The sequence below is a fragment of the Stomoxys calcitrans genome, chromosome 3 (assembly GCF_963082655.1).
Source record: "Stomoxys calcitrans chromosome 3, idStoCalc2.1, whole genome shotgun sequence".
Lineage (NCBI taxonomy): Eukaryota > Metazoa > Arthropoda > Insecta > Diptera > Muscidae > Stomoxys > Stomoxys calcitrans.
Window position 1 is genome coordinate 52,744,728 of NC_081554.1, and position 27,875 is coordinate 52,772,602.

General features: G+C 37.9%; 1 protein-coding gene across 1 annotated transcript in view; it reads left to right on the forward strand.

The window, feature by feature from the left end:
• The first annotated feature begins 669 nt into the window (after nt 1–669).
• The window catches only part of LOC106082447 (UDP-glycosyltransferase UGT5), a 45,909-nt gene continuing 18,703 nt past the window's right edge, over nt 670–27,875 (forward strand). The window contains exon 1 of the mRNA XM_013244953.2: nt 670–763. The gene's annotated coding sequence lies outside the window, so the exon portion shown is untranslated. The remainder of the gene's footprint in view (nt 764–27,875) is intronic.

The window sequence follows — 27,875 nt, forward strand, 5'->3', positions numbered from 1 at the left end:
TTGGGGTTGGGCGGACCCTCAGACACTTGGTCCCGAATGTAGATATCAATTCTGTCTTTACGGTCAAATGCCTTTCATTTGAGACAAATATTCTCATGGTTTGAACATATGTCGGGTTAAGGGGAATTTTTGGGGTGCGACGTCCCCCCAAACACTTCGCCTCAAAATGTCCCCATCGTTTAGTCTTCCAAATGGTTTTTGTTTGAGACCCATATTTTTCTATATATCCCTTTGACGGGGCTCGGGTTTCCACTCAGAGAACATACCCCACATTTGGATAACAAATTTCAGTTTTTCGCTTGAATTGCCTCTACATTGCTTAAATCTTGTGTCTTTGAAAATCAGGGTAAGGGGCAATTTTTCCGTCTTTTTTTGCAACAATTATTTATTAGCGAATATTCGTGAGCAACCCTACATTTCAACTCATATTTCCCATTCTTTAAGCATGTTCCAAAAAAGATTTTAGTTTGATATTCTGCGCGACACTGTACATTAATAAGCCCTCCTTGTGTCTTCTCTCTCCTCTTTGAACCATTGTCTCTCGCAACAAGTGGCACAAGTGCACGGAAGACGTTTAGATGATATCAGTTGATGCATTCTATATTGTGGCCTGTTTCCATAAAAACCTCATATCTAAAGAAATTAAATTCAAGTCTATATTAAAAAGAGAAGTAAAAATTGATTGAAAAGAAAATTAAGATAGGAAAAGCAGTAATTCTCATCAATGATTTAATTAAGAAAAATTTTCTGATGATTTTTCCAAGTGAGTGCAATGACTTTTTAATGACATATTTTTTGTATTATAACTTTAAGGAAAGTCCATAAAAATGGACATATGATAAGTCATATTTTACTTAAGGGGTTGTTTTTTCTATATACGAAACAATGATATGTACGAAACGTATATCCACCCCAATATGAATATGCATAAATTAGTGAAATTAGTACACCTACCTTTAGAATTAGTCACAAGTAGTAAATCACAAGGATAAATAAAGTAAGCACAGTGTGAGGTTGTGTTTTATTAGAAGATGTACAGCAAAGTTTTATTCGAAGTTACATAAAGTTTTGTGAATGCCGGTGTTAGTTTTTATGGATTTCAAAGCACACTTAGTGTGCCATCCTTTTAAGAGCCATAAACACCCCTGAAGGTTATAAAATGGGCACGGTTCCTTAATACGTACTTACCTTCCTATTTGGTATCCTAAATTTCCCATGAACATCTCATTAAGGAACAGGGGATACTGCTTTGATCTTAATGAGGGCAGTCCAATTAAAGTCAAGCTCAATGAAAAAGGTCCTCCTCTTAGATGTATGATATGATATAATATATGATATGATATGATATGATATGATATGATATGATATGATATGATATGATATGATATGATATGATATGATATGATATGATATGATATGATATGATATGATATGATATGATATGATATGATATGATATGATATGATATGATATGATATGATATGATATGATATGATATGATATGATATGATATGATATGATATGATATGATATGATATGATATGATATGATATGATATGATATGATATGATATGATATGATATGATATGATATGATATGATATGATATGATATGATATGATATGATATGATATGATATGATATGATATGATATGATATGATATGATATGATATGATATGATATGATATGATATGATATGATATGATATGATATGATATGATATGATATGATATGATATGATATGATATGATATGATATGATATGATATGATATGATATGATATGATATGATATGATATGATATGATATGATATGATATGATATGATATGATATGATATGATATGATATGATATGATATGATATGATATGATATGATATGATATGATATGATATGATATGATATGATATGATATGATATGATATGATATGATATGATATGATATGATATGATATGATATGATATGATATGATATGATATGATATGATATGATATGATATGATATGATATGATATGATATGATATGATATGATATGATATGATATGATATGATATGATATGATATGATATGATATGATATGATATGATATGATATGATATGATATGATATGATATGATATGATATGATATGATATGATATGATATGATATGATATGATATGATATGATATGATATGATATGATATGATATGATATGATATGATATGATATGATATGATATGATATGATATGATATGATATGATATGATATGATATGATATGATATGATATGATATGATATGATATGATATGATATGATATGATATGATATGATATGATATGATATGATATGATATGATATGATATGATATGATATGATATGATATGATATGATATGATATGATATGATATGATATGATATGATATGATATGATATGATATGATATGATATGATATGATATGATATGATATGATATGATATGATATGATATGATATGATATGATATGATATGATATGATATGATATGATATGATATGATATGATATGATATGATATGATATGATATGATATGATATGATATGATATGATATGATATGATATGATATGATATGATATGATATGATATGATATGATATGATATGATATGATATGATATGATATGATATGATATGATATGATATGATATGATATGATATGATATGATATGATATGATATGATATGATATGATATGATATGATATGATATGATATGATATGATATGATATGATATGATATGATATGATATGATATGATATGATATGATATGATATGATATGATATGATATGATATGATATGATATGATATGATATGATATGATATGATATGATATGATATGATATGATATGATATGATATGATATGATATGATATGATATGATATGATATGATATGATATGATATGTGTCATATCAGACTGATGTACATAAATTCAGCATTTGCGAGAGCAAAGGCTCGCCCTTCATTTATTAGAGTACATTTGAAGACAAGGTGTTCTTTTGCCCTCTTAAACCGATGACACCAAAATTTTGCTTGAAGCTCTTCCAAAGTTTTCCATTACAGCTTATTGGCATGCATCAATGAAGCGCGGAAATGCTGAACGTAGGATGAATGGGGAACGTGAAAAAGAATTTAGCCACTTAAAATCGAAGGAAAAACAAGTAAGAGCGTGCTAAGTTCGGCCGGGCCGAATCTTATATACCCTCCACCATTGATCGCATTTGTTGAGTTCTTTGCGCGGTGTCTCTTTTTAGGCAAACAAAGAATAATGGATAATAATATTTATGCTATTTATCAAGTCATAGTCCGATTCGGACCATTAATGAATTGAATGTTAAAGACTGTAGTAGAAGTCATTGGGTAATATGTCAGCCCATTCGAATAAGAATTGCGACTTGTAGGGACTCAAGAAGCATAATCGGGAGATCGGTTTAAGTGGGCGCTGTATCAAGCTATAGATCAATTCACGTATATTGAAGGTCAAGGAAGAAGCCGTTGTACAAAATCATATGAGAATTGCGCCCTCTAGAGGCTCAAGAAGTCAAGATCCAAGATCGGTTTATATGGCAGCTATATTAGGTTATGTACCGATTTGCGTCATACTCAGCACAGTTATTGGAAGTCATAACAAAACACCTCATGCAAAATTTCAGCCAAATCGGATGAGAATTGGGCCCTTTAGAGGCTCAAGAAGTCAAGATCCATGATCGGTGTATATGGCAGCTATATTAGGTTATGTACCGATTTGAGCCATACTTAGCACAATTATTGTAAGTCATAAAAAACACCTCATGCAAAATGTCAGCCAAATCGGATGAGCATGGCGCCCTCCAGCGGCTCAAGAAGTCAAGACCCTAGATCGGTTTATATGGCAGTTATATCAGGTAATGATTCGATTTGAACCATACTTAGCACAGTTATTGGAAGTGATACCAAAACACCAGGTGCAAAATTTCAGTCAAATCGGTCGAGAATTGCGCCCTCCAGCGGCTCAAGAAGTCAAGATCCATGATCGATTTATATGGCAGCTATATTAGGTTATGTACCGATTTGAGCCATACTTGCACAATTATTGGAAGTCATAACAAAACACCTCATGCAAAATTTCAGCCAAATCGGTCTAGAGGCTCAAGAATTCAAGACCCAAGATCGATTTATATGGCAGCTGTATCAAAACATGGACCGATTTGGCCCATTTATAATCCCAACCGACCTACACTAATAAAAGGTATTTATACAAAATATCAAGCGCCTAGCTTCACTCCTTAGAAAGTTAGCGTTCTTTCGACAGACAGACGGACGGACGGACTGACATGGCTACATCGACTTAAGATGTCATGGCGATCAAGAATATGTATACTTTATAGTGCCCCAGACCAATATTTCGTGGTGTTACAAACGAAATGACGATGTAAGTATACCCCCATCCTATGGTGGAGTGTATAAAAACAAACCATTACCCTCTCGATACTAATAGTATAGCGTGACAAGCAGAACACTCACTCACCCCTTTTGCGCATCAAAGACTACGGCATATTCTGTTTTATCTCCCGACAAACTACCACTCCAAGAAATACTTCCTTTTGATGACTTATAGAACTGCGGATGATGATTTTTAATTGAATTGCGTGCCTAGTGCCGGCCATGCCTTACCTCCCTTAATTGGAAAGCAGAGAAGACTGTAGTTTGTGTGCGGCTAATAACCGAAACGAGAATCATGCGTCTGTCCACTCATTGATTGGTTATGCGGGCGTCCAAGTTACAAATTTGTTATGGATTTCCTCAAAAGAAAAAGTGTGCTTTCAGCTGTCCATCATTTGTCTAAACGATTTTGATGAACTCACAAAAAATAGGCGTTTTAGACCAGAACTGCACCCTGTTTTAAATTATGAATGACTGTTGGACGATAGTTTTAATGGGATCCTAACCCATTTACAGTAACGATGGTCATTTAACACTACTTAAAAATTACCGACAAATTACAATTTATTTTGTAGATTTAGTTGTAAACATGGAATTGAAATGTGACTGATGAAGGCTTTGGAATTACAAAGCTATGGGAGTCCAAATTAATGTTGACACATTCTTTGACTATTATATTGAAGTTGCCAACATTTTAAGTTTTAATGTTAATGGCATATAAGAGTGGGAAATCTGTGTAATGATTAGCGATGTTGAGAGCATGCTCACCCCCATTGTTATCTAGTATTAATAATATTTTATTTTTACTCTTTCTTTGCTAAATTCAATTTTGAATTCCCATTATTAATTGAATTGACCTATTTCTTATATGCAAATTGGAAATTTACCCATGACCATTCCAGTCGCCAGCATTGTGAGTGCATATGTTAGGAAAGTTTGTATGAGGATGATGCCAGACATAGACGTTCAGGTATCCGCCGGGGCCATATTGTGACCCATTGTGATTTCTCAATAGCCTTTCTCTCTAAGATCAAAGTTGTTTAACGAGCATAGGCATTAATTCCGGCACATTAAATGCACTCTCACGTACACAGCTAAAAGTAATTTTGAAAAACAACAACATTGGTCGAAAATACGACGACGAAATTTGTTAATTTTCCTGCAACAAATTATTTTTAATCTTAGCGACCGAAAGTAAAAATTTATTGTTGAAAGGCACTCTTTGCAAGCCAACATATAACAACAACATTAATATATCCATAAGCAATCCAAAAAACCATTTAACACCTTTGGTGTTTTCTCTGTCACTCTCTCTACTTTTATTGATAAAAACAAATTTTAATAAATTTGGCGCCGCTGAGGATTGGAACTCATGATCTCATGTTTGGCAGTCTTGCACGCATCCTCTAGCCTATCGCCATCATCTACCTTATTATGAAATAACCCAATAAGTATTACAACACAGTAATAAATGTCCCAATAAATAATATTAAAAAAAGTAAAAACCACTTTGAACAAACCACTTTTGAACTACCTCGATTAAAAATAATTTTGAAAAACAACAACTTTGGCCGAAAAAACGACGACGAAATTTGTTAATTTTCTTGCAACAAATTATTTTGAATCTCAGCGACCGAAAGTACAAATTTGTTGTTGAAAGTCACTCTTTGCAAGCCAACATAGAACAACAACAACAATATATCCATAAGCAATCCAAAAACCATTTAACCTGGCACCACATGTGCTTTGCTGCACGCATAGATTCGATGTGGTGGTGTTTTAATTTTTTTGGTTCGGCTGGCGCTGCTTGCCTCGTTTACTGCTGCTCTCGGCGTTTTCTCTGTCATTCTCTCTACTTTTTTCCTAAAAACAAATTTTAATAAATTTGGCGCCGCTGAGGATTGGAACTCATGATCTCATGTTTGGCAGTCTTGCACGCATCCTCTAGCCTATCGCCATCATCTACCTTATGATGAAATAACCCAATAAGTATTACAACACAGTAATAAATGTCCCAATAATAAATAAAATTAAAAAAAAAGTAAAACCACTTTTGAACTACCTCGACTAAAGAGTTTGTTGAAAATCCACAAGATTTCAATAATTTCGTCCAGGTTTGCTATTGTCACCTCTACTGTACCGCGATGATACGAGTATGACCAGCCCCTATCCTCTATTCATTCTTCCATCGCACAGTGGGAGAAAATCCAAAATAAAAAACAAGTAAAAAATATGCCATTTGAGAACGGATAGAGAAATTTGAAATGGTTAAAGCTGAGGTGTTGTGTAGCGCAACATTTTAAGAGCCTAGATGGTCCGGGTGCCTCTTGGCAGGCCCCTAAAGTTGATAATCTCGGCATTTCGAAAACCTGTTCGGGCGGTCCGATTTTCATAATTCTTCTTTTTTTGCTGGATAGTGCCCGAAAACCCCCACATAAAAGTCCGCTGAGGTATACAATATTTCCGCTGGTTTCAGGGATATACGAGTTTTAATTTTTATTTCTTGAAATTTAAGCCGATAATGGCTTCGTATTTTCTAATTTAAGAAAGCATTTGTGGTTCGATTTTCATTTTTATACCCACCACCATAGAAATGGGGTGATTAGTATTCTAGTCATTCCGTTTGTAACACCTCGAAATATTCGTCTAAGACGCCATAATGTTTATATATTATTAATCGTCTAGACGTTCTGAGTAGATCTAGCCATGTCCGTTCGTCTGTGATACAGCTCCCATATAAACCGATCTCCTGATTGGATTTCTTGAACCCCTTGAAGCCGCAATGTTTGTCCGATTTGGATCAAATTTTGCACGTTGTGTTGTTATGACTTGCAACAACTGTGCTAAGTACGGTCCAAATCGGTCTATAACTTGATATAGCTCCCGATCTCCAGATTTGATTGCTTGAGCCCTAACAAGCCGCAAGAGCGGTTGTAGTGCTATGCAGTCTTGGAAATCTATACTAATGCTTGGCGAATGGAAATTCTCGAACGAGGCTCGGAGGAGTAGTCTCTCAAGCGTCTGGGCTACTGGTAAGAGAAGGGAGATCGGTTTGTACCACTCCTTCTTACTGGGGTCCTCTCCAGGCTTCAGTAGCGGGATCACTCTGCCCATTTTCCAGACATTGGGAACTAGATGAGTGTTCAAAGATAGTTTGAGGACAGTAGTAAGGTACTCAACTCCAGGTAATTCCAGATTCTTCAGCATCAGTGTATAGATTCCGTCACGGCCCATTGCCTTGGCGCCACGGATGACATTAGTAACTTTGCCCACGGCAAATTGAGATGGCTGTCCATCGACTCGGCGGCCACGGATACGGCGAAGGGCTCTCCTCCTTGCTCTGTCACTCTCGGGATGCATAATAAATTGACGGTTGAACAACCTGGCGCATCTCTTCGGATCAGTCGCGGTTACTTTGCCAAAAGTGAAGTCCTGTCATCCCGTTTACCGGAGTTTGAGAGTGACTTAATAGTAGACCACAGCTTGCCTAAACCGGTGCCTAAGTTACACTGCTTCAAGTGTTCCAGCCACAAATTCCCCCTATGTTCGTTGACTACCCTGTTTATTTCCAGATTCAGCTCGCAGATTCTGGGGTAGGATAGGTTTAAGTGGCAGTCTGCCATCAGACTTACTTCGACGTTTTCATCCATTGTGATACCACAGGAACAGAAGAGGGAAGATGCCTTCTAGTTTCTACTGTTTCACCGTTGATTATGAGGTAAGTGAGGTCCATATAATGAATCCCATCTGCGAGTACTACAGCCTGCGCTGGGAAATTGGGCCGTACTTGGGGTATTCGACCGGCTGGTATGAAGCGAGTGGCTGCTGCGTTAATGATGTCTCGGAATTTCCTCTCGGCAACTAGCACATTCGAGGGAGGTGGCAGTTCACTGAAGCGGCGATTGGTATACTCTCTGAAGCCAGCCCAATTACTAACTACAGTATCACAATGGACGAAAACGTCTAAATGAGTCTGATGGCAGACTGCCACTTAAACCTAATTTAACTGCAGTGTAAAGTTTTGATGATTCTGAAAATAATCACTCTAGCTAACCAAACGTAAAGATCTTCAGAGTCGTCATGAATGATCGCCAAGCCTGTGACGTTTGCTTATTATCCATCTGTCAAATTGAACATGTCAATGTCTAATGTTCGATCTCAATAAAAAGCTGTCAGCTTACATCAAAACAATTACAAAAAAATAAAATGGGTGGTCCAAAACACAAGAGCCCCTCCAATAAAGGGCCGCCCGAGTGATGGAGAAATTCCGCACAATTTTGTTCTTCAATGATGAGTGACGTAAAAGATAAAAAGGTTTAAGGTTACAAATGATGGAATTCTATAAAACAAAAATGGAACATTCTATTCCATATAAACTTGTAGGCAGGGAGTGTTGGTGTTCATCTATGTCCCCTAATACGCTCTACGGTTTTCCATTTCCAATTAAATCATTAAGTTTTTTACGAAACTGCTGAAACATTTGACACAATTTCAATGTTTCAGCTTCATTGTTGAGTTTGTGCTAAACGCTTCAATGGAAAAGAGTGCGAAATTGAATGTTTAAGACGAAAAGGTTGGGTTGTGTTTGCCCATGCCCATGTCGGCTTTGTTTAGCAATTGACAATTAACAGAGAAAAAAAGGTAAAATACGTCATTTCATGACTGTCATGTCTGGTTAAATTTGCTGAATAACAATAGAGAAGAATACATCATTACACCTATGACGATCGTAAATTTGTACTTTGTTGTTGTTTGCTAGGTTGTAAATAGAAGCCACTAAAATGTTTAATTAAAGTATTTATGTACTATTGGCCAACTACCAACTATTCCATAAACGTTTGCAAATTTCCCTTAGTTAACTTCTGAGGAACTGTTTAGCTATTTTAGTAATAAATGTTTAAATATAAATAATTTCATAGAAAAAGTAATTTGAAAAAACTTTTATTGGGTTTTTAAAAGTTAAAAATTAAATCCGTTTCCGAAGAATTGAAGTAACTACCAGATGGGGTCATTACAATAGCAATGTATGGAAATATTCTTCCTAAAGTTAACTGAGCTGAGTTGCTACGAGTACAATCAGCATTCTGCAAATTGCAAATTTTGCCCATGAACCTTCCACTAAGGAACAGGGCAAAAACTTCTCACATATCAATGAGTGCAGTCCAATTCAAGTTTAAGCTCAATGATAAGGGGTCTCCCTTTTATAGCCGAGTCCGAATGGCGTGCCGCAGTGCGACACCTCATTGGAGAGAAGTTTTACATGGCATAGTACCTCACAAATGTTGCCAGCATTAGGATGGGCAAACCACCGCTGAAATTTCTTTTTTCTGATGGTCTCGCAAGGATTCGAACCCAGGCGTTCAGCGTCATAGGCGAACATGCTAACCTCTGCACTACGGTGGCCTCCAGATTAACATTCTAATGAAGTTGAAAGTAGGTCCATGTTTTATGTAGCTTTTTTATACCCCCCACCAAAGGATGGGGGTATACTAATTTCCTCATTCTGTTTGTAACACCTCGAAATATGCGTCTGACACCCCATAAAGTAAATATATTCTTGATCGTCATGTCATTTTAGGTCGATCTAGCCATGTCCGTCCGTCTGTCTGTCCGTCCGTCTGTCTGTCGAAAGCACGCTAACTTTCGAAGGAGTAAAGCTAGGAGCTTGAAATTTTGCACAAATATTGGGTTGCCCAAAAAGTAATTGCGGATTTTTCATATAGTCGGCGTTGACAAATTTTTCACAGCTTGTGACTCTGTAATTGCATTCTTTCTTCTGTCAGTTATCAGCTGTTACTTTTAGCTTGCTTTAAAAAAAAAGTGTAAAAAAAGTATATTTGATTAAAGTTCATTCTAAGTTTTATTAAAGATGCATTTACTTTCTTTTAAAAAATCCGCAATTACTTTTTGGGCAACCCAATAATTTCGTCATTCTTTTTGTAACACCTCGAAATATGCGTCTGAGACCCCATAAAGTATATATATTCTTGATCGTCATATCATTTCAAGTCGATCTAGCAATGTCCGTCCGTCTGTCTGTCGAAAGCACACTAACTTTCGAAGGAGTAAAGTTAGGCGCTTGAAATTTTGCACAAATACTTTTTATTAGTGTAGGTCGGTTTGGAAATGGGCCAAATCGATCCATGTTTTGATATAGTTGACATACAAACCGATCTTGGGTCTTGACCTCCAGAAGGCGCAATTCTTCTCCGATTTGGCTGTAATTTTGCACGTGGTGTTTTGGTATCACTTCCAACAACAGCGCTAAGTACAATTCAAATCGGTTCATAATCTGGTATAGCTGCCATATAAACCGATCTTGGATTTTGACTACTTGAGCCGCTAGAGGGCGCAATTCTCATCCGATTTGGCTGAAATTTTGCATGAGGTGTTTTGTTATGACTTCCAATAACTGTGCTATGCATGGTCATAACCTGATTTGGCTGCCATGTAAACCGATCTGGAATCTTGACATGCTATGTTTCTGTGCTTTGTATGGTCATAACCTGATATAGCTGCCATATTAACCGATATGGAATCTCAGCTTTTAGAAGGCGCAATTCTTATCCGATTTGGCTGAAATTTTGCACGTGGTGTTTTGGTATCACTTCCAACAACTGTGTACGTTTCAAATCGGTTCATAATCTGGTATAGCTGCCATATAAACCGATCTTGGATTTTAACTTCTTGAGCCGCTAGAGGGCGCAATTCTCATCCGATTTGGCTGAAATTTTGCATGAGTTGTTTTGATATGACTTTCAATAACTGTGCTATGCATGGTCATAACCTGATTTGGCTGCCTTATTAACCGATCTGGGATTTTGACTTCTTGAGTCGCCAGAGGGCGCAATTCTTATCCGATTTGACTGTAATTTTGCACGTGGTGTTTTGTTATCAATTTCAACAACTGGGCTAAGCACGAATCAAATCGGTTCATCATCTGGTATAGCTGCCTTATAAACTGATCTGGGATCTTGACTTCTTGAGCCTCTAGAGGGCGCAATTCTCATCCGATTTGGCAGAAATTTTTTACAACGGCTTCTCTCATGACCTTCAACATTCGTGTCTAATATGATCTGGATCGATCAATAGCTTGATACAGCTTCCAAATAAACCGATCTCCCGATTTTGCTTTTTGAGCTCCTACAAGGCGCAATACTTATCCGAATGGACTGAAATACCCAAAACACAATAACTTCCATAATGTTTAGCATTCAATTCAATTATGGTCCGAAACGGACTATAACCAGATATAGCTCCAATAGCATAACAGTTCATATTCAATATTCTTTGTTTGCCTAAAAAGAGATACCGCGCATAAAACTCGACAAATGCGATCCATGGCGGAGGGTTTATAAGATTCGGCCCGGCCGATCTTAGCATGCTCTAACTTGTTATAGATACATCGATCTGGCGATTTCACATCTTGAGACTTCAAAACGCCTAATGATATTTAGATTTTTCTAAAGTTTTGAGTATGAGCCGTTAGTTTCACTGAATGGGCAGTATAATTATAAATTTTTATACCCACCACCATATGATGGAGGTATACTAATCTAGTCATTCCGTTTGTAATAACTCGAAATATTCGTCTATGACCCCATAAAGTATATATATTTTTGATCGTCTCGAAGTTATGAGTCGATCCAGCCATTACCGTCCGTCCGTCCGTCTGTCGAAATCACGATGGAGGTCAAACGCGTTGAGCTAGCCACTTGAAATTTTGCACTTTATATTGATGTAGGTCGTTGGGGATTGCAAATGGACCATATCGGTTCAGGTTTAGATATATCTCCCATATAAACCGATCTCTAGCTTTGACTTCTTGAGCCGCTGGAAGCCGCAATTTTTTTCCGATTTGGCTGAAATTTTGCATGTAATACTGTGTTAAATACGGTCCAAATAGGTCAATAACCTGATATAGCTCCTATACAAACCGATCTCCCGATTTGACTTCTTGAGCCCCTGGAAGGGGCAATTTTTGTCAAATTTAGTTGAAATTTTGACTGTGGTGTTCTGCTATGTTTGCAAACATCTGTGCCAAGTACTGTCGAAATCGGTCTATAATCTGATATATCTCCCATATAAACCGGTCTCTCGATTATCCTTTAATTTTTAATTTTTGCTGGATTGACAGAAGATGGATAGAATAAAATATGGCCCTTCAACTAAATGTATTTTGTTTAAATTTTTAGAAGAATCCATGGTAGTGGGTTCCCAAGATTAGACCCGCCGAATTTGGCACGCTTTTACTTGTTATATATGGCCTAAGTCAGTGGACGCCACAATATCACATATTTGCACTCTACTTGACATATGTACACATACACTAACGCGAAATTGGGTGTGAGTATATGTCTTTCCCTGGAATATGGGGTATAGCTTCAGAGTTTGCACCTGGAATGTCCGTGCTCTATACAAAGAGGTTGCAGTTTTCGCACTAAGTATAAAGCCGACATTACTGCATTGCAGTGGATTTGGAAATACGTCACGATACTGAAAGGTAGCTCGTTGTAAAGGGTGATTTTTTTGAGGTTAGGATTTTCATGCATTAGTATTTGACAGATCACGTGGGATTTCAGACATGGTGTCAAAGAGAAAGATGCTCAGTATGCTTTGACATTTCATCATGAATAGACTTACTAACGAGCAACGCTTGCAAATCATTGAATTTTATTACCAAAATCAGTGTTCGGTTCGAAATGTGTTCATTCACCGTAACGTTGCGTCCAACAGCATCTTTGAAAAAATACGGTCCAATGATTCCACCAGCGTACAAACCACACCAAACAGTGCATTTTTCGGGATGCATGGGCAGTTCTTGAACGGCTTCTGGTTGCTCTTCACTCCAAATGCGGCAATTTTGCTTATTTACGTAGCCATTCAACCAGAAATGAGCCTCATCGCTGAACAAAATTTGTCAAAATTTGAACACATTTCGAACCGAACACTGATTTTGGTAATAAAATTCAATGATTTGCAAGCGTTGCTCGTTAGTAAGTCTATTCATGATGAAATGTCAAAGCATACTGAGCATCTTTCTCTTTGACACCATGTCTGAAATCCCACGTGATCTGTCAAATACTAATGCATGAAAATCCTAACCTCAAAAAAATCACCCTTTATTATGGATGTCAATTTAGGAGGCAAGAGTTAGGCCGTGGAGTTATGGTTAGTCAAAGACTAACACACTTTGCCTTCAGATTTATTTCAGTGGTTGAGATGATAGCCGAAGTTTAATGAGAGTTTATGTTCCGAAAGAAGATGAATCAGACAAGGATGAATTGACTAAGGATAGAAAGGATGGGTAGTCTGAGACTAAAACAACTTACCTCCAAAATTATGCTGCTGCAAAGAAATTGATATTAGGTTATGAATCAATTTAGACCATATTTGGCATAGTTGTTGCAAGACAAAGTACCTCGTGAGAAATTCCAGCCAAATCGGATAAGAATTGTGACCCCTAGAGTTTCAAGAAGTCAAGATCCGATATCGGTTTATATGACGGCTACATCAGGCATTGAACCGATTTGAACCATTCACTTGTTCTTTTGTTAATCTATTGAGTTGCCCAAAAAATAATTGCGGATTTTTTAAAAGAAAGTAAATGCATTTTTAATAAAACTTATAATGAACTTTAATCAAATATACTCCTTTTACACTTTCTTTCTAAAGCAAGCTAAAAGTAACAGCTGATAACTGACAGAAGAAAGAATGCAATTACAGAGTCACAAGCTGTGAAAAAATTTGTCAACGGCGACTATATGAAAAATCCGCAATTACTTTTTGGGCAACCCAATACATTCGCGATTACATTTCTTACAATTTCTGAAGAAAAGTATGGTTTTGCTCCCCATTTACAAAGGTTAATTGATTTGATATATAGTTATAAATTTCATTGTAATTTTTTAATTATTTTTAAGGATTTTGGTTCCTCAAGTGCTGAATTGCTTCTCGAAACATTACAAAATGAGTTTTATGCTGATGAGTTTTATGTCTATATCACAGCAAAGTGTTAGTGATAAGATAGCTACCACATGGGATTTTCCCTTACACAAGCAGATACCTCAACCCTAAAATGATATTTCGTTATATATGGAAAATTATTTTAGTGATTTAGAATTGGATTCCTTGCAAACATTTCTTTCAAACTCATTTGGTATATTAGTTGAATATTATATTCAATTTGAAGTGTTAATGACTATCCTGTCATCATTGCCTTCAGGCAGAACCAAAGTCATTGAAATCATTTTCCACCACCATTCTACTCTCCACCTCCACCCTCATAAGGCACCACTCAAATAGTCCAATAATTGTGCTTATCATTATCACCCCCTTCAATTTGTGCGAGTGTGGTTTAATGACTGCGTTTCCTTGGGCCATTATGATTTTATTACAATTCCCATTTCATTTGTACATTCAATTATGTAAACAAATTCATTAATACATTGAAGACTAGCCCTTCCCAAACATATATAAATCACTTAAAACAAAATTCCCCAAGGAGCAACCAAGTGAACAACCAGCCTAACCTTCTACCAATAGACCATCTGGATGTTAAATTTCCCTCATGTGTATGTATGTGTTTGAAGTAGTTTTTCCACACATACATGCATATCTACATACTTGGCAGGATATGCATAGAAATTTTTATGGATCCTTAATAAAGTCAAATAATAAGCAACCAACCCAAACTCATCCTTAACCGCGAGTTTTATAAGGCCTGTCCCGAGAAACAATGTGTGTTGGCACTCTGTTAAACGGCAAATAGGTGGATCGGTAAAAGTTTCGTCATAAATTCTCAGATAGATAACAAAAAATAAAATGTTAAAAAATCTGCCGTTTGAGAACAAGAAGAGATATCTCTTTGAAAGTTTAAACGGCTGGAGCTGAGGTATTATGTCCCTATGTGGTCCGGGCGGCTTTTGGGAGTGTCCTAAAGTTGCAAATTTCGTCCTTTTGAAAAATGTTTCGGGCTGCCAAATCTTCATTTGTGATCCGATTTACGAAATATATTTGCATGATAGTGCTCAGAAATCCCTCCTGGTTTCTGAGATATTTGACTTTTAATTTTTTGCAATTTTGTCCGAGATCGGCTTTTATATTCGTATTTTGCAAGTTACGAAAACATTTATGGTTCGTTTTGCACTAAGATGCATGATTTGGATTGTTGACACAATTTACAACGAATTTGCTTTTGTTCAAATTTGATTATCCATTTAAATTTGATACTGTCTCGAGGAAGTAAAACATGTTAAACCAGTAAAAACGTGCTAAGCTCGACCGAGCCGAATCTTATATGCCCTCCACCATAAATCGCATTTGTCAAGCTCTTTGTATGACTTTTCAAATAGAAAAACAGCACCCATAGAAAAACACCACCTTCAAAATTTCAGGCAAATAGCGTAATAATTGCCCCCTCCAGAGGCTCAAAGGAGGGGAGTATACTGGAAACAATGCTAAGACATTTTTGGAAAAGAAAGGAATTCAATGCCAATACACAGCTCCATATTGTCCGCAGCAAAACGGAGTCGCTGAACGAAAGAATTGATATCTGGTGGAAATGGCGAGATCTTTGTTGGCAGAGGCCAAGCTTCCATATTTGTTTTGGGGCGAAGCTATCATGACATCGAATTATCTACAAAATCGGATATATACGAAATCAACAAATTCAACTCCGTATCAGTTATGGGAAGATAAGGTACCTGATGTAACTAATTTGAAGATTTTTGGATCAAAAGCTCACCTTTATATATCGATTGAGAAACGGCGAAAATTGGCTAACAAATCGGAAGTTTTGACCTTCATGGGTTATGATGAAAATTCTAATGGATATCGATTTGTGAATCTCGAGAGCCGTAAAGTGACCATTAGCAGAGATGCAAAATTCCTGGATGAATGCGAAATTGCTGAAACCAAAGATAACGTCGATAATAAAAGTTCGGAAATACCATTAGAGATCTTTATAAGAAGCAAGGAAGTAGAAAATTCTTGTGTAAATAGTGAAATATTGGGTTGCCCAAAAAGTAATTGCGGATTTTTCATATAGTCGGCGTTGACAAATTTTTTCACAGCTTGTGACTCTGTAATTGCATTCTTTCTTCTGTCAGTTATCAGCTGTTACTTTTAGCTTGCTTTAGAAAAAAAGTGTAAAAAAAGTGTATTTGATTAAAGTTTATTCTAAGTTTTATTAAAAATGCATTTACTTTCTTTTAAAAGATCCGCAATTACTTTTTGGCAACCCAATAGAAGCATTTCCAATAACACGTCATGAAAAATGTAAGCCAAATTGGATAGGAATTGCGCCCTCTAGAGGCTCAGGCAGTCTTATCGGGAGATGGGTTTATGTGGCGGCCATTTCAGGTTATGGACTGATTTAAACCATACTTTGCACAGTAGTTAGGAGTCATATCAGAACACTTCATGCAAAATTTCAGACAAATCGGATAAGAATTGCGCACTCTAAAAGCTCTAGAATTCAAGACTCAAGATCAATTTATATGGCAGCTATGTCAGATTATCAACCGATTTTGAACACGCTTGGCACAATTGTTGGAAGTGGTACCAAACCACCACTTGCAAAATTTGAGCCAAATCGGATATTGCGCCCTCTAGAAGCTCAAGAAGTCAAGACTCAAGATCGGTTTATATGACAGCTATGTTAAAACATGAACCGATTTGGCCCATTGACAATCCCGACTGACCTACACCGATAGAAAGTATTTGCGCAAAATTTCAAGCGCCTAGCTTTACTCCTTCGAAAGTTAGCGTGCTTTCGACAGACGGACGGATGGACAGACGGACGGACATGGCTAAATCATGATGCTCAACATATATGCTTAATGTAGTCTAAGACCCATATTTCGAGGTCTTACAAACGGAATTTCATTGTTTAGCTGTATTGAAAAAAGTTGTCTCAATACCGTTGTTGTTGTTGTTGTAGCAGTGTGTTGTACACTGAGGCCTTAATACTGTAACTTTTTATACCTACCACCATAGGATGGTAGTATCCTAATCTAGTCATTCCGGTCAGGTGTTTGCAACACCTTGAAATTTGGACTAGGACCCCAGTATATATATTCTTGATCGTCTCAACATTCTGAGTCGAACTAGCCATGTCCGTCTGTCGGTTGAAATCACGATGGGGGTCGAACGCGTATAGCTAGCCGCTTGAAATTTTGCACAGATACTTTATATTTATGTAGGTCTTTGGGGATTGCAAATGGGCCATATCGGTTCAGATTTGGATATAGCTCACATATAAGCGGAAATCTCGATTTGACTTCTTGAGCACCTGGAAGCCGCAATTTTCCAATTTGTCCAATTTTTTTGAAATTTTGCATGTAGTGTTTGGTTTTGACTTTCAACAACTGTACTATGTATAGTCCAAATAGGTCTATAACCTGATATAGCTCCCATATAAACCCATCTCCCTATTTGACTTCTTGAATCCTTACAAGCCACAATTTTTGTCCGATTTGGCTGAAATTTTGCCTGCGGTGTTCTGTTACGACTTCCAATTACTGTGCCAAGTACGGTCCAAATCAGTCTATAACCTGATATAGCTCCCATATAAACCGGTTTCTCGATTATCCTTGTTCGGTTCCTAGAAGCTTTCATGTTTGCTGGTTTGGTTTGGTAGTGGGTTCCCAAGATTCCCCGCCGAAGTTAGCATGCTTTTAATTATTTTTTTATACCCTCCACCATAAGATGGGGGGTATACTAATTTCGTCATTCTGATTGTAACTACTCGAAATATTCGTCTGAGACCCCCTAAAGTATATTTATTCTTGATCGTCGTGAAATTTTATGTCGATCTAGTCTTTTCCGTCTTTTCGTCCGTCTTTCCGTCTGTTTGTCGAAAGCACGTTAAATTCCGAAGGAGTAAAGCTAGCCGCTTGAAATTTTGCACAAATACTTCTTATTAGTGTAGGTCGGTAGGTATTGTAAATGAGCCATATCGGTCCATGTTTTGATATAGCTGCCATAAAAACCGATCTTGGGTCTTGACTTCTTGAGCCTCTAGAGTGCGCAATTCTTATCCGATTGGGATGAAATTTTGCACGACATGTTTCGTTATGACATCCAACAACTGTGCCAAGTATGGTTCAAATCGGTCCATGTTTTGATATAGCTGCCATATAAACCGATCTGGGGTTTTGACTTCTTGAGCCTCTAGAGTGCGCAATTCTTATCCGATTGGAATGAAATTTTGCACGACGTGTTTTGTTATGACATCCAACAACTGTGCCAAGTATGGTTCAAATCGGTTTATAACCTGATATAGCTGCCACATAAACCGATCTTGGATCTTGACTTCTGGAGCCTTTAGAGTGCGCAATTCTTATCCGATTGGAATGAAATTTTGCACGACGTGTTTTGTTACGATATCCAACAACTGTGCCAAGTATGGTTCAAATCGGTCCATAACCTTATAAAGCTGCCATATAAACCGATCTTGGGTCTTGACTTCTTGAGCCTCTAGAGGGCTCAATTCTTATCCAATTTGAATGAATTTTGGCACGTAGTATTTTGTTATGATATCCAACAACTGTGCTAAATATGGTTCAAATCGGTTCATAACCTGATATAGCTGCCATATAAACCGATCTTGGGTCTTGACTTCTTGAGCCTCTAGAGTGCGCAATTCTTATCCGATTGGAATGAAATTTTGCACGACGTGTTTTGGTACGATATCCAAGAACTGTGCTAAGTATGGTTCAAATCGGTCCATAACCTTATATAGCTGTCATATAAACCGATCTTGGGTCTTGACTTCTTGAGCCTCTAGAGGGCGCAATTCTTATCCAATTTGGCTGAAATTTCGCAAGACGTTTTTTATTGTTACTTTCAACAACTATGTCATATAAAGTGCAAGTCGGTTCATAACCTGATTTAGCTGCCATATAAACCGATCTGGGATCTTGACTTCTTGAGCCTCTAGAGGTCGCAATTATTATCCGATTTGCCTGAAATTTTGTACGACGTATTCTCTCATGACCATTAACATACGTGTTTATTATGGTCTGAATCGGTCTATAGCCCGATACAGCTCCCATATCAATCGATCTCTCTATATTACTTCTTGAACCCACAAAGGGCGCAATTCTTATTCGAATTGGCTGACATTTTACACAGGTCTCCAACATATAATTTAATTGTGGTCCAAACCGGACCATATCATGATATCGCTATAATAGCAGAGCAAATCTTTTCTTATATCCTTTATTTTGCCTAAGAAGAGATACCGGGAAAAGAACTCGACAAATGCGATCCATGGTGGAGGGTATATAAGATTCGGCCCGGCCGAACTTAGCACGCTTTTACTTGTTTTTCGATTCTATCCAACTGATCGTTGGTAGAAAGCATTTTCTTACTCGCTTTTCTGTGGTATTATACTTAAGTTGGCCATTAGCGAACATTTGTTCCTCTAACTGGATGTAAATGTCTTTCTTCACTTGCTCACTCCAGCGAAGTTTTTGCCTTCCCCTTTTGCGTGTACTACTATAGTCGCCTTCAAAAGACTTCTTCGGCATAACCTAGCAAACGCAACCGTTGGATTTTCATGCCTTTAACTACGCTATCATCGTCATACAGCACGTAGTTCATACGACGCCTATAATTCTCCATTAACGCAGAACGGTACATACATTATACGAAGTATCTTTCTCTCAAATACTCCAAATACTGCCAGAGATCTCCGTGGCACAGAGGTTAGTATGTCCGCCTATGACGTGGAACGACTGGGATCAAACCGCGGCGTGAACATTAGACAATTTTTCAGCGTGGTTATGCCCTTATACATGATGGCTACATTTGTGAGCTAGGTTAGGTGGAAAACAGGATGCGGATATTAATCCGCCCCATGGTACTTAGGACATACACATAAGCTAGTAATCGGCTTGTTGTGCGCTCTAAACACCAAAAAAGTAATGTTGAAAAAGAAAATATAACTTAGGAATTCCGTGCTACTTAAAAATCCTTAGTTGTTTTCCTTGCCACTCCCCTAATTTGGTTCATGTTTGGTATTGTGTTCCCACCTAAGTGCTAGTATCTGTTAGCTACGAAAGCCGGGCAATGATATAGGAAATGTTTCAACGTCTCATCATCTTTCCAGCATGCCCTACACTACATGAGCTTAGTCCTATGTGTCTCGTTTTGATACCAAAACCTATTCCGACCTCCTTCATACTTCCTTTTAGTAATACCATCGACTTCTCACGATCTGGATCTCCCCATAGGATTTTCGTCGTCCTACCGACCGTTTCGCTTTTCCACAGGGTTACATGCGCATTCGTCGCACACGCCCTTAACTCGGACTGCGTCTACACGAAAGGTGGGTGGGGCCGTCGGGTTAACCCAGTTCATTGACTGCCAATACGTCTACTTTCTCATTCTCAGAAAGACTTCTCTCCAAAGAGGTATCGCACTGTGCCACGCCTTTCGGACTCGGCTATAAAAAAGAGGCCCCTTATCATTGAGCTTTAACTTGAATGGGACTGCAAGCATTGATATGTGAGAAGTTTGCCCCTGTTCCTTAGTGGATAGTTTATAGGCAAAATTTGCAATTTCTTGAGTCTGATTATAGACAACCACTGCAACCTAGCCTAGTCCTTAAACATGACACTGTCTGGAAGTGTAGCCAAATTCATTAAAACCTTAGCCACCTTAACTAAGAGTCATCCTTTAGTAAATTCATTTAACACTCCAGGATACAGAAACATCTTTTTACAACCCCTTTGAATGCATGGACACTCGAGTGTTTCCGCCCCATTATTAAATGGTTCAATTAAAAGCCAAAAACAAAACTCCATATGTAGATGTAGGTGGGCACGTATGCTAACCACACCACAGCATGAAAACTCATCTTCGGAATTCTGTAAAAGGTTTCAAATGACTTCATTGCACGCATTTGTTTGCCGTTTGGTTTGTGAACCAATCGAATTTACATTTGCCACCCTTCTATAAATGCAGTCGAGGGTATTTGAATAAAGGGAAACCTCGAACCGACATTCTGGTAAAATAATCCTGAGAATTTTGTATGAATTTTTTTTCGAACACTTTCTTTCAAATAAGGGCTTGGTCGCACTTCTGTCTTTTGGTGTTGTTTTCATACATGAAAGTGCAGTCTTTTCTATTGTTTTTTGTTCCATTGGGGAACACCATGAAAAGTCGATTCTCTATGTGGTTCTTAATTTCCTTGTGGGCATTTCTTTAACTAAGAATATTTGGCGGAAAATTATTTGTTGACTTGAAGTTCTACGCCAAAGTGTGGCTTGAAATTGGATATTTTTTCATGCTTCAGATAAAATTTTGAAAATCAAAAAGAGGGTGGATTTCTTATATTTCTGCCGAAGAAGTCAATAACCTTTGAGTGTGAATAGAAATTTCGAAAAATGCATTAATGTTTGTCTAAAATTTGGTTTATTCTTAGATTTTTTTCTTTACTTGAAATATTAGGGGGAAGTTTTTACCATAAATGCTTTGAATGTGAAGACCATAGTAGAAGTCATTGGGTAATATGTCGGTCCATTCGGATAAGAATTGTGTCTTGTAGGTGCTCAAGAAGCATAATCGAGAGATCGGTTTATATGGGAACTATATCAGGCTATAGATCACTGCATACCACAATGGAAACGTATGTTGAAGGTCATGGAAGAAGCTATTTAACAAAATTTTAGTCAAATCGAATAAAAATTGCGCCCTCTAGAGGCTTAAGAAGTCTATTGGGTTGCCCAAAAAGTAATTGCGGATTTTTTAAAAGAAAGTAAATGCATTTTTAATAAAACTTAGAATGAACTTTAATCAAATATACTTTTTTTACACTTTTTTCTAAAGCAGCTGATAACTGACAGAAGAAAGAATGCAATTACAGAGTCACAAGCTGTGAAAAAATTTGTCAACGCCGAATATATGAAAAATCCGCAATTACTTTTTGGGCAACCCAATAGATCCCAGATCGCTTTATACATATCAGGTTATGGATCGATTTGAACCATATTTGGCACAGTTGTTGGAAGTCTTAACAAAACACCTTGTGCCAAATTTCAGCCAAATTGGATGAGAGTTGCGCCCTCTAGTGGCTCAAGAAGTCAATATCCAAGATCGGTCAATATGGCAGCTACATCAGGTTTTGAACCGATTTAAAACATATTTAGAACAGTTGTTGAAAGTCATAACAAAACATTTCATGCAAAATTTGAGCCAAATCGGAAGAGAGAGAGCTCAAGAAATCAAGATCCGAGATCGGTTTATATGGCGGCTATATCGGTTTGTGAACCGACTTGAACCATATCTAGCGCAAATTTTGGAAGGCAAAGCGAAACACCTCATAGAAAATGTCAGCCAAATCGGATGAGAACTGCGCCCTCTAGTGGCTCAAGAAGTCAAGATCCCAGATCGGTTTATATGGCAGCTATAACAGGTTATGAACGGATTTGAACCATATTTAGCGCAAATTTTGGAAGTCAAAATGAAACACCTCATGGAAAATTTCAGTCAAATCGGATGAGAACTGCGCCCTCTAGTGGCTCAAGAAGTCAAGATCACAGATCGTTTATATGGCGGCTATATCGGTTTGTGAACCGACTTGAACCATATCTAGCGCAAATTTTGGAAGTCAAAGCGAAACACCTCATAGAAAATGTCGTCAAATCGGATGAGAACTGCGCCCTCTAGTGGCTCAAGAAGTCAAGATCCCAGATCGGTTTATATGGCAGCTATAACAGGTTATGAACGGATTTGAACCATATTTAGCGCAAATTTTGGAAGTCAAAACGAAACACCTCATGGAAAATGTCAGCCAAATCGGATGAGAACTGCGCCCTCTAGTGGCTCAAGAAATCAAGATCCAAGATCTGTTTATATGGCGGCTATATCAGTTAGTGAACCGATTTGAACCATATTTAGCGCAAATTTTGGAAGTTAAAACGAAACACCTCATGGGAAATTTCAGCCAAATCGGATGAGAACTGCGCCCTCTAGAGGCTTAAGAAGTCAAGATCCCAGATCGGTTTATATGGCAGCTATATCAGGTAATGAACCGATTTGAACCACATTTAACACAATTATTGGAAGTTTTAACAAAAAACCTTGTGCTAAACCTCAGCTAAATTGGATGTAAATTGCGCCCTCTAGGGACTTAAGAAGTCAAGATCCAAGATCTGTTTATATGGCAGCTATATCTGGTTATGGACCGATTTGAACCATTTTTAGCAAAGTTGTTGGAAGCCATCTTAAAACACTTCACGCAAAATGTCAGCTAAATCGGATCACACAATGCGAGCTCTCACACATCGGCTCAAACAACTGCATTTTGAGCACTCAAAACATTGATTTGATAAGTCATCCGTCGTACGGTCCTGACGTGATGCGTTTATAATGCATGTTTTAGAGATACGATACCTCAATCGGTGTGACAAATTGGCTCAAACGCAAGTGTATAGATCTTAATGTGGAATATTTTGAAAAGCAATGAAGCAATTTCGATGATTAGTATTTGTTTTTGTTCTTTAATCTCGAAATATAAAGGCAACCTCGTAAATGACTATTAAAACAAGTAAAAAGATGGGTATCTAAAGTTCGGCCCGGCCGACCCACCACCTCATCTATACATTTAAACCACGTTTCATCCTAATCCGGTGAAAATATATAATTTATGCCCCCATTGCGGATATATCGATACATGATCCGATTTGACCGAATTCGGCATGGACCTTGAGTGGTCTTATAAGTACAAGTCATTGTTCAATTTTGTAGAACAAAATATTGGATTTTTTGATAGCTATATCGAAATATAAACCTATCTGCAACATATAGGAAATAGATGTCGAAAAGCCTAACATAAGTCACTGTCCCAAATTTCGGCGACATCGGAAAATAAGTTCGCTTTTTATGAGCCCAAAACCTTAAATCGAGAGATCGGTCTATATGGCAGCTATATCCAAATCTGGACCGATGGGGACCAAATTAAAGAAAGATATGGACTGGCCTAACTCAACTCACTGTCCCAAATTTCGGCAAAATCGTATAATAAGTTTGGCTTTTATGTTGTGGGGTTGTGGAACGACCCTTGTAACGATTCGATGTCGAATCGTTAAAAGGACGTTTTTTGGGCTTTGGCCGTCCCCGAATATTATGCGCATTAACTTTACATTTTGCATATTACGATAATCGTGGCCGCTGTGCACTTATCATCTCTTTCTCCACTGTGCCTCAGTGTCCGTCCGCAGTTATTTACGTAAATACTCATATGCCAGCCACAGTCATCCGAACATATATTTGTTCATACAAACATACGCTGGTCTGGACTTAGCAGCACATCGTTATTCACGGGCTGACCACATAACCATGCGTACATAGGTTTGTTGATATGAACACACGCAGAACGTGGTTATCCGCGCAGATGGTGGACATTCATACACACTCGTAAGAAGGGTATACGAAGTGATGTGGGAATGGACATTTATATCTTGGCACTGGTGATCACATTGAATGCCGTTATTCGACGTATTTTTTAAGAAGACAAGTGGAATATATTTCTCATTTGGTTCATTTGACAGTCTGTACTTAAAGTCACACTTTTCTGAGGATGGACATGAATCGCTCGAGCAGACGAAACCATGAGACGCGAGACACGGTCTGTAGCCGTTCACTCCGAAGCCCTTAAGATCTCATCAGTTAACGCGATTCGTTCGCTTTGTAACGCTACTGGTTCGTTTTGTAACGCGATCCGTTCGCTTTCTAACGCGATCCCTTCGCTTCTTTACATGACTCGTTCGCTTCCTAACTCGTTCCGTTTGCTTCCTAACGCGATCCGTTTGCTTCCCAACGCAACTAGTTCGTTTCGTATGCTATCCGTTAACTTCCCAACGCGACTAGTTCGCTGCGTATGCGATCCGTTCGATTCCCAACTCGACTCGTTCGCTTCATACGCGATCCGTTCGCTTTCATCCTAACTTTGCTCTTATCTTTAAAGTGGCCAGCCAGAATAGTTGTGCTGCCCGACGTTCACGTCCAAGCCATATCTGAGCTCTTATCTTTAAAGTGGCCAGCCAGAATAGTTGTGCTGCCCGAGGTTCATGTCCAAGCCATATCTGAGCTACGAATCAGCTCACGACTAGAAGTTAACCGAATACCAGTCAAAACAGCCCAGCAACCATCCGTCCAAATACCGAAGAGATCTACCGAATAATAAGTCGGCCCGACCCAGTGGCTCAACTCTCGAAATTGGCACCTACTGGCCGAAGTGCCGCACTGACTGAAGCCAATCAAAGCACTGCAACTGAGAGCTTAGTACACCATCGTGAATTGTAATAACTGAAGTAGTATATCTTCTCCTTCTTATATAAAAAAAAAATCAATTTGTGTTTGTTTGTGTGTCCCTTATAGACTCAGAAACGGCTGAACCGTTTTTCTTGAAATTTTCACTGATGGTGCATAATGATCACATCGTGAAAATAGGGTACTAAATTTTGTAATATCTGAAGGTGGAGTAGACCATGTACCTGATATCAACATTAGGGGCCAACTGTCTAGCGGACGTCCCACCACCATAACAAATCCCAAGCAGGACGTATTTGCTTACCAAGACAATTTGGGTCTTAAGTGTGGAACTAAATATTTATAAAGGGTGATTTTTTTGAGGTTAGGATTTTCATGCATTAGTATTTGACAGATCACGTGGGATTTCAGACATGGTGTCAAAGAGAAAGATGCTCAGTATGCTTTGACATTTCATCATGAATAGACTTACTAACGAGCAACGCTTGCAAATCATTGAATTTTATTACCAAAATCAGTGTTCGGTTCGAAATGTGTTCATTCACCGTAACGTTGCGTCCAACAGCATCTTTGAAAAAATACGGTCCAATGATTCCACCAGCGTACAAACCACACCAAACAGTGCATTTTTCGGGATGCATGGGCAGTTCTTGAACGGCTTCTGGTTGCTCTTCACTCCAAATGCGGCAATTTTGCTTATTTACGTAGCCATTCAACCAGAAATGAGCCTCATCGCTGAACAAAATTTGTCAAAATTTGAACACATTTCGAACCGAACACTGATTTTGGTAATAAAATTCAATGATTTGCAAGCGTTGCTCGTTAGTAAGTCTATTCATGATGAAATGTCAAAGCATACTGAGCATCTTTCTCTTTGACACCATGTCTGAAATCCCACGTGATCTGTCATATACTAATGCATGAAAATCCTAACCTCAAAAAAATCACCCTTTACTTCCTTTTAGTAATACCATCGACTTCTCACGATCTGGATCTCCCCATAGGATTTTCGTCGTTCTACCGACCGTTTCGCTTTTCCACAGGGTTACATTCGGATTCGTCGCACACGCCCTTAACTCGGACTGCGTCTACACGAAAGGCGGGTGGGGCCGTCGGGTTAACCAAGTTCATTGACTACCAAATCGTCTACTTTCTCATTCCCAAAAAGATTTCTCTCCAAAGAGGAATCGCACTGTGCCACGCCGTTCGGACTCGGCTATAAAAAGGAGGCCCCTTATCATTGAGCTTTAACTTGAATGGGACTGTAAGCATTGATATGTGGGAAGTTTGCCCCTGTTCCTTAGTGGATAGTTTATAGGCAAAATTTGCAATTTCTTGAACCTGATTATAGACAACCACTGCAACCTAGCCTAGTCCTTAAAGATGACACTGTCTGGAAGTGTAGCCAAATTCATTAAAACCTTAGCCACCTTAACTAAGAGTCATCCTTTAGTAAATTCATTTAACACTCCCGGATACAGAAACATCTTTTTACAACCCCTTTGAATGCATGGACACTCGAGTGTTTCCGCCCCATTATTAAATGGTTCAATTAAAAGCCAAAAACAAAACTCCATATGTAGATGTAGGTGGGCACGTATGCTAACCACACCACAGCATGAAAACTCATCTTCGGAATTCTGTAAAAGGTTTCAAATGACTTCATTGCACGCATTTGTTTGCCGTTTGGTTTGTGAACCAATCGAATTTACATTTGCCACCCTTCTATAAATGCAGTCGAGGGTATTTGAATAAAGGGAAACCTCGAACCGACATTCTGGTAAAATAATCCTGAGAATTTTGTATGAATTTTTTTTCGAACACTTTCTTTCAAATAAGGGCTTGGTCGCACTTCTGTCTTTTGGTGTTGTTTTCATACATGAAAGTGCAGTCTTTTCTATTGTTTTTTGTTCCATTGGGGAACACCATGAAAAGTCGATTCTCTATGTGGTTCTTAATTTCCTTGTGGGCATTTCTTTAACTAAGAATATTTGGCGGAAAATTATTTGTTGACTTGAAGTTCTACGCCAAAGTGTGGCTTGAAATTGGATATTTTTTCATGCTTCAGATAAAATTTTGAAAATCAAAAAGAGGGTGGATTTCTTATATTTCTGCCGAAGAAGTCAATAACCTTTGAGTATGAATGGAAATTTGGAA